Genomic DNA, 10,574 nt, shown 5'->3' on the forward strand with positions numbered 1-10,574 from the left:
CTCTTTGCAAGTACAATTAATACTAATTTTCCTATCTCTGCCAAGGAAGGCAGTTATTAATAATAATAACAACTTGTTTTTAAAGATTTGAAGAAATGTTTGTTGTTGATTATTCGCAAAGTTACAGGTGACTGAATTCTGATGATCCAGAATTCAGAGGGACTTTGACAATTGATCTATCAAAGAGGAACAAAAGCATTTCAGAACAAAAGCATTTTCTTCCTTTTCACATCATATTGCCTCTTTTTGGGAGACTCATGAGCAAGTATACCTCAATGGTCTTGCATGTCAGTATAGTAGAGAACTTTGCTGAAGAGGAATTTTTTACATTTTAATTGTCTTTTTATACATTTTAGGAAAGTAAATATCAGGACTGTGGTGCCAAGGTACAATTGACCTCACTCTGAATGGTTCTGGCCAAGGTGTCAGAATGACACAGCAACAGCATCTTCAAAACTTTTCAAGAAAAAAAGCCTTTTGGGGGGGAATTTGTTTAAAGTGGAAACTTTTCATCTTCAAAAGAATCAATGTAATCAATAAATGTATTGTTTTAATTCATCTTCAAAAGTTCATCATACTGTATTTTCACGACTATAAGGCACACCTAAAACACTGAGATTTTCTAAAAAATCGGCGGTGCACCTTATAATATGGAGCGCCTAGTGTGTGGACTGAGTTCCAAAATCTGCTGTGCGCCTTTGGTGGGTGCACTACGGTAAACGCTCCGCCAATCGATTAGCGGCACACCTACGCAAATCCCCTAAAATGGCGCCGGTCAAGCGAGACGCGTATGAATGAGGCTTACTTTAAACTGCAGGCCATCGAATATGCGGCTGAAAATGGCAATCGATCAATCTTAGTGTTTTCGCTTTATGAGGAGGCGGCATCTCTCCATACGCGCGAGGACAACTGTTGTGCAGCGGCTGCCCGTGGATTACCAGGAGAGGGCGGCCATCTTCCCTAACCCTAACCCTAACCAGGAGAGGGTGGCCATCTTCTCTAACCCTAACCAGGAGAGGGTGGCCATCTTCTCTAACCCTAACCAGGAGAGGGTGGCCATCTTCCCTAACCTAACCCTAACCAGGAGAGGGCGGCCATCTTCTCTAACCCTAACCAGGAGAGGGTGGCCATCTTCCCTAACCCTAACCCTAACCAGGAGAGGGCGGCCATCTTCTCTAACCCTAACCAGGAGAGGGCGGCCATCTTCCGCACCTACTGCCGCGACAAGATAATCGCGCCCAGCCACGTCACCAACATGGATGAGATCCCTCTGACTTTTGACATCCCTTTGACCCAAAAAGTGGAGACAAAAGGACCAGCACGGTGGCGATACGCACAACGGGTCACGAGAAGTCGTCGTTCACCGTGGTTCTCGGCTGCCACGGAAACAAATAGAGCGCTGGATGACGGAAGGCGAGCACTCCTTCACAAAGACTATGAGGCAGCGGCGTGCAAGTTATGCCACCATATGCGGGTGGATTGTAGACACATGGGCTATGATACCGTTTTCATGTATTGGAAGAGCTTTCACAAAATCAACGCTGAACCGGAACCGGTCGGTGAGTCCGACTTTGATGATTAGGAAGAGGAATGTTGGGACATTAAAATAGTGCAGCTGTTTAATTCAGATACAGAAGATGAAAACTTTGATGGTTTTGTGGTGGAAGAATGAATATTTTGTTCAATAAATGTGTCGAAACTCACTCTTTTACTTCCGTTGTCATTTTTTACTGTATGTTTCAGCATGCGCCTAATAATACGGTGCGCCTTGTGTATGTTTTAAATACAGAAATAGCACCCATAACTGAGACTGCACCTTTTAATACAGTGCGCCTTATGGTCGTGAAAATACGGTACGTAAGTTAAAAATTGTAACTCTGAATTGTAACTCAAATTTGCTATATTTTACAGACCAACTCAGTTTAGCATTTACACAAACAAGGAATTTCTTTACCTGCAATGATTTTATAACTACTGCAGGGGTCACTATTGGGTGACCAACACAGTATCAATACAGTGCTGACACAGTTTGTGTAGTGTGTCAATAAACTCCTTGAGGCATCATCGTCCCATCACTACCGCACAGCAATCCGGTGAGAAAAACCGGGTGAACTGTGGCGGGGCACCCGAAAGCTCGACAACAAAAAGGGAGCCCCCAGCGCAGCATAGCCTCCTTTTAAGGATAACGCCACAGCTGTATCTGCCACAGCAATTAAGGTGGGCATGGCATGAACTCCATGCTGCACACAGGCATAAACTCAAAACTGAATTTGTAATGTTTCAGCCTGTCAGACCACCTCAGCAGTTTCTTCGGTCTGTCCACCAAGGTTTTGAGAGTTGTCAATATTTGACGTTTTATTTGTGATGTAATTAAAGGGAAAATTATGTTTAAAAAAAAAAGTGATCAGACTTGCAGGTTAACAATAGTTTCAACTTTATTTCGACGAGGTATCAAGAAAAATGTTTATACCAACTCCCTCAAGAAAAACCTGTTATTCTAAATTTGTATCAGAAAAAGACCATTACCGCATTTTATTCTTCCAGACTGTTTCGGCTGGCACCTTCAGCCCTGTTCACACTACATGATTTTAGCCCACTCATAGGGTCGTTGACTGGATTTTGTTCTCTTCCCCCAAATTGGGGTGAGACAGTCGCTCAGCAACAGCGGGATGGTTAAGTGTGAACACCTCAACACAAGAGTCGATTGTGAGTCACACACAGAAACTGGATATCTCGGGTGGTTGATGGGTCGTTGGGTTGCAACAATTCAAAACGTGCAACAGCCGATGCGAGCAGACGCAGGGGCTGGTGCAAAAGGGGGACGTGGCCAGAGCAACAACAAAGAGGTCATCGTCTTTCTTTCTTTTTCTTTTTTGAGGACATAGTAATGCACAACCAAGCTAGAGGGCTCTTTTCTGGTCCACAGCCGTGTTTACAGTGAAAAACTTGATTCTTGCATCACTCTGCGTGAGTTTTCAATACAAAACCTTGTTTGGAGACCAATTAAAGCAGTCAGCCACGCCTACTGATGGACAGACATGTAGTGTGAACGCTCCCACGACTTCAAGGCTCATGTTGGTTTTACAAGGCTTTCGCAGTTTCAGTTTAACTGTTTGACTTCGTTACAAAGTGTGAAAAGGAGCTGGTGGCCCAATCACTGGCTCAAAAGCAAAAAGACAATAAAGAAGAAGAAAGTTCAGAATCAAATCTTTTCTACCCTCTGATACACAGAAATAAATCCAACACATGAGTCTTCATAAGTCTTCATCAGATTCACGTGGGTGAAAATGTTCTCCTGGATGTTTCAGCCTCTCAGCATGACAGACAACATCAAGGCACTGAGGGTCAACAGGGCTGCCAGAGACCAGAGAGAAAGGACTTTGATCAGAAAGGTCAAAGGTCAGTTTTGACCCCTGTAAAATCAGGTCAATCAACAATAGTTTAAACACATCTTGGTCACCTTACAAACATCTGATTTTGTTCAGACTTTTACTGTAAATATGGTCTCTGGGCTTTATGTCTGCATTAATGGATGACGATCGTGGTCGTGACTCTAGGAGTCTGTTACTGCTCACGTCTCCACTTCAAACTTTAGTTTAGTACTCGGAAACTGTAATGAACGGACAACGTGCACGTCACACAGCAGAGCACAGAACCTTCTCCCTGTCTGGTGACTGTGCCCAACACTGAGCCGCCAAGATAAGTACTGACCCTTGAACCCTCCCAGTCTTTCAGCCAGTTTTTATTCCAACAGCAGCACATGTATTGTTACCCTGCAGCTGAATAGATGGTTACTGGATTTAGATGTCATGGAGGCTAATTTCTCCTCCTGGATTAGAGCATCTAATTGAGATTAAAGCACAAATAGGTGAAGGTGAAGTTCTTACCATGAATTTGATTAGGCCCCCTGGCTGCTGCTGTAGGAACCATGCTGGTGTTGGTGGAAACCATGCTGGTTGGAGCAGTTGTAGTGGGGATATTGGCTCGTGGGTTTGAGAGATCCAGGAGACCCGTGGTGAGATCAATGCTGAAGGAACTAAAATTTGCTGTTAGTGCGAGAGATTAGGGAACAAGATGCATAAATACCTGAACACTTGCTAATTGCTCCACAGATATTAATATTAATCACTTTTCAAAATGTTTAAACAAAAGTCACATTTTCTTTAGAATTCATTGTGGTGGTTTGACTCAATTGTGTTTTCAGGCAATGCAGTTAGCTGTTGCTCAAAGACAAATTCATTCCATGTGACAATGAATAAAGACTTGAATCACATCAATCATCACAGTTCCTGTCAAAAGGCCCTGATGAACAATATTAGTGTGAACCAACATGGTTATTCTGTATACGCACGGCTTGCTCCTTTTCCCAGGATTACGACGAAATCAAGGTCATTGTTCCCCCTGGTTGAGGAGCTGTTTAGACCTGACCATGAGAACTGACATTTCATGATATTTCCAACAACTTCGTGCTGAGTGGATGTAAAGTTCTGTTAATGAAACATTAAGATATAAAATAGAAGGAAACTACAGAAATGAGAAATCAACATGTATAGATACACATCATAGAAAAGATGTTGAAAATTGGTTTTGTTGGCCCTTAAAAAGAACATATTTTGGGCCAGATTCTGTTTTCACATTTATTTCCAACAGTTTAGGGTGCTGATCATTGATACTAATTCTTTTTCAGAAGCAGATGATGAGCTCATTATTATGAGCTCAAGCATCATTATCCTTTAAACTTCAACTCAAAGTCTCCCGTACCTGGTCTTTTTTCATGGAAATAATTAAAGAAACAGCCTTGAGCGATATTAGCTGACTGATCATTGTTATAAATCTTTATTAAAGCAGAATCAACCTTGCGAAGGTTTATCTGTAGCAAATCGTAGCTCAAAGTGTTAATTGTATTATCTCCTTCTGTCTTTAGTCATTTTGCTTCAACAATATAAAAAAAAACAATCATGAATTACAGTAAATGAATCTTAACTATTCCACATGTATAAAGACATTTTACCTTAGAAACATCAGCTTTAGTTGAGTTGTCGGTGTTGTTTCTTATCATATATAGAAATTTGGTCACGTGGGTGCCGCTACCCACGTCCAATGAATTGGCTACACATGCAACGAATTCGGTCTCACCCTTAGGAAGTAATGCACGGAGACAAAGACATGATTAAAAAGTAATATAACCATAGTGAACATAAACATTAGTATCACTGACTTCATTAAATACATCAATAATTATGATTCAGTCAGTGGTGGAAAAGAGATGGAAAGTTTGATCTGGCTTCTTTGTTATTTGACCATAATCTTAGTTTTGTTGTTAAAGACAAAGCTAAAAGCCCCTTAAGTCATCCAGACCACCAACCAGATACCTGTTGGAAACGTCATCACAAGAAGCGACGTCCAGCAATTATAGAATTTCTGAATAAACTCCGACCCTACAACTTGAATCATTAGGGCCCACCTACTCAGTGCTGTGGTAAACTGTATAGCACACTCTAAACTCTGATTCACTCCTGAAATCTCAAAATATTGAAATACAACTATTTTCATTTCCACCTAAATAAAACATTTGATGATATTTGACTTACCTGTGAAGGATTTTGGGTCAGTCCCACTGTTATGAAGAAGTAACGGCTATCTCCCTTGAGTCTAAAGATCACTTTACTCACATTTGGAGGGGCTGGAGGAACAAATTCAAAAGATACAAACATACAGCTGTCGTTTCCAGCAGGATCACAATTATCTGGTGATGCCAAACACAGCTTGGTAGTTCCACAACCATCTCTGGTGATCTTCAACTGAGAAAAACACAATTATACACCAAATCACAAAAATGTTGAGAGAAAATATATTGTATTGTCAATTATTCCTGGGTTGTCATGTCTGATTTTTAATCACAAACATATCAAAACCATTTTTGGTGATGTTTCATGACATATTACCGTCATTGTCGGACTATAAGACGCAGCTTTTTTCACACATTTGGAATCCTGCAGCCCATACAATGGTATGGCTAATTTAACGTTCACACCATTCCAGGAGACCTCAACACCATGTGAGCCAGCAGACAAAGGGGAGACACACCAACTGAGACTAGGTGAACGACCCTACCAACGACCCTGCCAATGACTCTCTGGTGACCACCAAGTTCATTAGCATGCTAATGGTCTACAAGGGCTATATTTTCAAGCTCTGTCCCCAGGAAGTTCAGAACTGAAGAAGCCTTCTGGATCGAAGGAGAAACATCTTTGAGAAGAAAAACAGTCCAATTGACACAGAAAACTTACCTTGGGTATCTATGCCCTGGATGATTGAGAATCTTCACAGACATATGGCTAATTTATATATTTTACTGGCTAACAGCCAGTGGGGGCCACTCTCTAGCAGTAAACGCAAAAGTGAGACAGACATGCGGGAAAAGATTATGCAAGACAATACTCATTTTGCATATGATGGAGCTTTTAAATGAAAGACAATCGATCTGACCGTCAACGGAGGTACTAGAGCTACTGCCCGTAATCTTGGCATCAATGGTGCAACGTTGGAGGCGGCAGCGGAAAAACTAAGTCAATGTAAAAAGACGACTAAAACTTTCAGAGGACATTGAAAAGTATGGTAATAATTCAATATTGATAATTGGTGCAATGCTAGAACACATTTAGGAAAGTTGAGAATGGTCAGCAACAGTCTAGTAGAATATTACCAACATACTGAGTAATAAAAAGTCTCAGTCTGAAAACAACATTTATAAATGAATAAACCAACCGTCGAACAGGTTGTGTAGATCATCAGTGCTGCAAACAGCAGGACACGTCCTCGTTCCATTCTTACAGACTGAAAATAACAAATGAAATGATCAATCATCTGATTATACTCCAACAAATATTATCTCATTCAATAGAAGCACTGAACCCTAAAGAAAATCAACTCAATAGACTTTTGTCAAAAAAATTGTTGATTATTAAAAATAACACATTCAGACGGGATGATTCATTTGCAGACCTAAGAATTACCTTTAAAATAGTTGATGTGAGAGTTCACAGGATCCATTTACAGTTAACATTACCTGGACTGAACATTATTCTGACTGGTTCTGAATCTGAACAAGCATTCATGGAATAGTCTTACTTGGGCTCTTACAGTTGATCTTTCAGCTCTGACACTCGTTCTTCCTGTAGAAGTTTTTGCTTCTCTGAGGGCAGATGAGTCTTACAGCGATGCTTAAAATCAGGAATGGGTGGGTCTGTGCATCAAGACAGAAAGAAAATTTCAGAGGTACCTGCCCGCCTACCTGGAAGGTGTCTAAATCAGGAAGTAGTTGTTAGGGGATGAAAAGAATGATCAAAGCTTAAAGATTAAACTACATGGAATCTTCATACATAAATCACATTTGGCTCTGCAAGAAGACTTTAGTGCAACAAAGGAACAGAACCATTATTGGTCAAATTATCTCCATAAGTTAAAAAGCTTTGCCATAGCATCTGATACAATATGAATCAGAAAAAGAAATGGAATCAAATTGCAGGAGATTACACAAGTATGTAGCAATAATTAAAGTAATAAGCGGCATTAAATATGTTCTTGAATGGTTTTGTCCATATTTTTTAAGTGTGCATTCAGATGTGGCATTTATGACCTTCAACGTAATGAACATTCCTGGTGTGTTGGAACAATAGGACCCTAAATTTTAAACTTAATTGAAGCCGTTTGACAGCTGTCAGTGTATCTGATGTCATAAGTCAGACAGCCGTCTGAGGGAATGTTAATGAGAGTTTTGAAGGCATGCTGTCACAGTTGCTATTGTGTGTTCTTGTTAGTCTTTTAATTTCTCTTTATTAACAAAGGTAAGATTTTTTAAGAAATCTTAAAAAACAATGGGAGGAATCAGGTGATGAGGTGGTGGGATGAGAAGTGTAGTGGGAAACAGAAACCAGACACAAGTTATAAGAACACACACTTTCCAACAATTGATTCAGCTCAAGAAGACCCAGGCAGTACTGAGAAGGACAAGACACTCAAAAAGAAAGTACTGGAGACAATACTGTGACTCAGTTGGAAAGGTAACAAACATAGGGGAGGTCTGAGGATGGTTAAAGAGGGCTGGAGACAGAAGAGAGCGGAGCAATCCTGTTTTGACGCACGAGGCAATCACAGCAGTGATCGACAAAGAAAAGCTGATGGCAAATACCTGCGTTGAAGTGCATAGTTCCAATTATTTGTCAGAGAAGGGAAAGAAGGGCAGGGACAGAACTAAAGCAGAGTACAGAGAAGTGATATGTAGAAAATACAATTTTAGTAGAGCTGAAAAGGAAGATAGTCTTAAGAAGGTGTTAGACAAGACTGGTCACACTGCAACAGGAAAGGATGAAATCTGTAATCTTACATTTGGATGAAAGAAGTCTTGACAGGCTGCCAATTCTATGTAATAAAGTGGGGAAGAAGGGAAAATGTCAAAGAGCTGAAAAGAAGCATAAATTATAATTTCAAGGAAACCCTGAAAAGCTGCATGTTAAGCAGGTTAACATATTTATTAGAAAGTAAATGCATGATTGCCCCGCGATGGTTAGAAAAGCTCAAGTCAATAAAGAGATGGTTGGTATCAGTATTCTTTGATGTGCAAAAAGCATTAGCCATGTTGTGGAAGAAGGGGCTGCTGATAAAACTGGATTTATTAGAGATAACTCAGAATATGTTTAGCTGGGTAATGGAGTTTTTAATTGAAAGAACGCTTCTGGTAGGAGCAGAATTATCAAGGCAATACAGCGATCAAAATGGTACACCACAGGGGGGTGTAGTTAGCCCTGTCCTTTTCTCAATAATGATATATTCACAAATATTCCAGGTCATATGCAGTCCTGGTTTCTCCCACCATCTTACCTGCACAGCTGCATGCTGCTCATCGATTTTGCCCCATGTTTGGCCCCAGTTTGTTGAGTAACATGAGTGGTATCGGCTCGGCTCCATCTCATGTTTGATCAGCAGGTCACTGGTTGCTGTTTTCTGATGATGCAGCCCTTTGAAAAAGAGCCTGAAACGTCCAGTACATTCCTAAGAGGATGCAGGAGGGAATGCATAAAGTTGAAAGATGGGGACTCAAAAGGGGTTTTAAGTTGTCATCTGCAACAACAAAGGTTATGTTCCTTACAGGAAACAGGATTGAGATTGAACACTATGCAGTGTTGGGAAACATCCCATTGGTTTATGAAAGCATTGTCACCAACCAGAAACAAAAGAACACTTGCTGTTGGTATGAAGACAAGAAAGGGAATTGATGAAGGATGGACTGAGGAAACTGGGAATGGTGGGCAGATTGAGGTAGGTGGAGAGTTCAGGTGGGAAAAAAAGAGTTTTGAAATTTTTGATTAAATGATGAATAAGTGAGAAAGAGGAGCTGGAGGCGGCAGTGATGAAAAAACACATATACCAAATGCAGTTGAAACCCAAAGATGAAGTATCTAGCAAAATGGCTCCCCTGTGTTCAATTTGCTTTTGCCTCCTGTGTGCGACCCGGTTGCTCCTTGATTCTGGATTTCTGCCTGCTTCTTGTCCGTTTGGTTGCTGTATGTGCATGTTACTTCATGTATGACCTCCTGCCTGGACCAAAGATTTGTGTGTTCTGGATTCTGTAGCTCAACCTTGCTTTGTCATTTGCTCCCGGGTCCACATTTACCATGCCTTTACCATGCCTTTCCACTCTTGGTCTGCCTTCTTCCCAATTAGCGACGTCTTTGCCTCAAGTCGCTCTGTCAACTCCAATCAAGGCTGCCTGCCCTCTCAGAGATGACAGATTATCCAGCTCGCTGACCCCAGGCTGAGAGGCCTCAAAAGAAAGATCCAGAGGAGAAGCTTGCAGAGAAATGAAGATCCCGTTGTTCAAAAATAGAAAATTCATAATTTCACACTGAAGGACTACAGCATCATTAAACATCCCAAGTTAATCCGTGGTGTTCTCAGTGCACTCGCAAAGCTAAAATACAACCAGCATCAACAACTTTTATTTTAATTGCAACCCACAAACAGAAAAACAGAATTACATTCAAAAGTGACGGTAGTTCCCCTCGTCTGTATGATGTTCAGACGTCTGCTCACTCAACCGACAGGAAATCCAAACAGCACAGACAGTTTATGGCACCATCACATTTCTCACCTTTTTTTAAGGCTCAGTGTAAAGGAATCATACTTGGTATCATACTTGATGGCGTTTTCATTCATACTCAATTGTTCAAATTTAGAGTTTTCCGTAGATGAATATAAGATTGTGCTTGTTCTAGTCAACTATGCAGTGCTAAAGAAACAAAATTGATGCGGAAAAAGACTTCACTGCATCCAAATTCACAACCCAATTCAAATTTGGAGAAGAAAAGCAGGCAGACTGCCTCATAAATGTTAGATTAAAAAGAGTGTTTTATGTGTTGGGAAGATTAACAGTGTGAACATTCAGTGAAAATCTTTGTTCTGTCTGCCTCAATCATGTAAAAATCTCTTCCTCGATCTCCTGGGCAGTGCCTCCTTTCAGACTTGGGTCCTCTGCAGTGTGTGTGTGTGTGTGTGTGTATATATATATATATATA

The 10,574-nt window shown here is 40.8% G+C and overlaps 1 long non-coding RNA gene across 1 annotated transcript; it reads right to left on the bottom strand.

The window, feature by feature from the left end:
* Positions 1 to 2,410: 2,410 nt before the first annotated feature.
* On the bottom strand, positions 2,411 to 6,045 carry LOC130539491 (uncharacterized). Its single transcript, XR_008954149.1, has 4 exons — positions 5,012 to 6,045; positions 4,352 to 4,487; positions 3,888 to 4,046; positions 2,411 to 3,354 (listed from the first exon to the last, which is right to left on the bottom strand). It is a non-coding gene; the product is annotated as an uncharacterized LOC130539491 (long non-coding RNA).
* Positions 6,046 to 10,574: the final 4,529 nt, after the last annotated feature.

This window comes from Takifugu flavidus, chromosome 15 (genome assembly GCF_003711565.1).
Source record: "Takifugu flavidus isolate HTHZ2018 chromosome 15, ASM371156v2, whole genome shotgun sequence".
Taxonomy (NCBI): domain Eukaryota; kingdom Metazoa; phylum Chordata; class Actinopteri; order Tetraodontiformes; family Tetraodontidae; genus Takifugu; species Takifugu flavidus.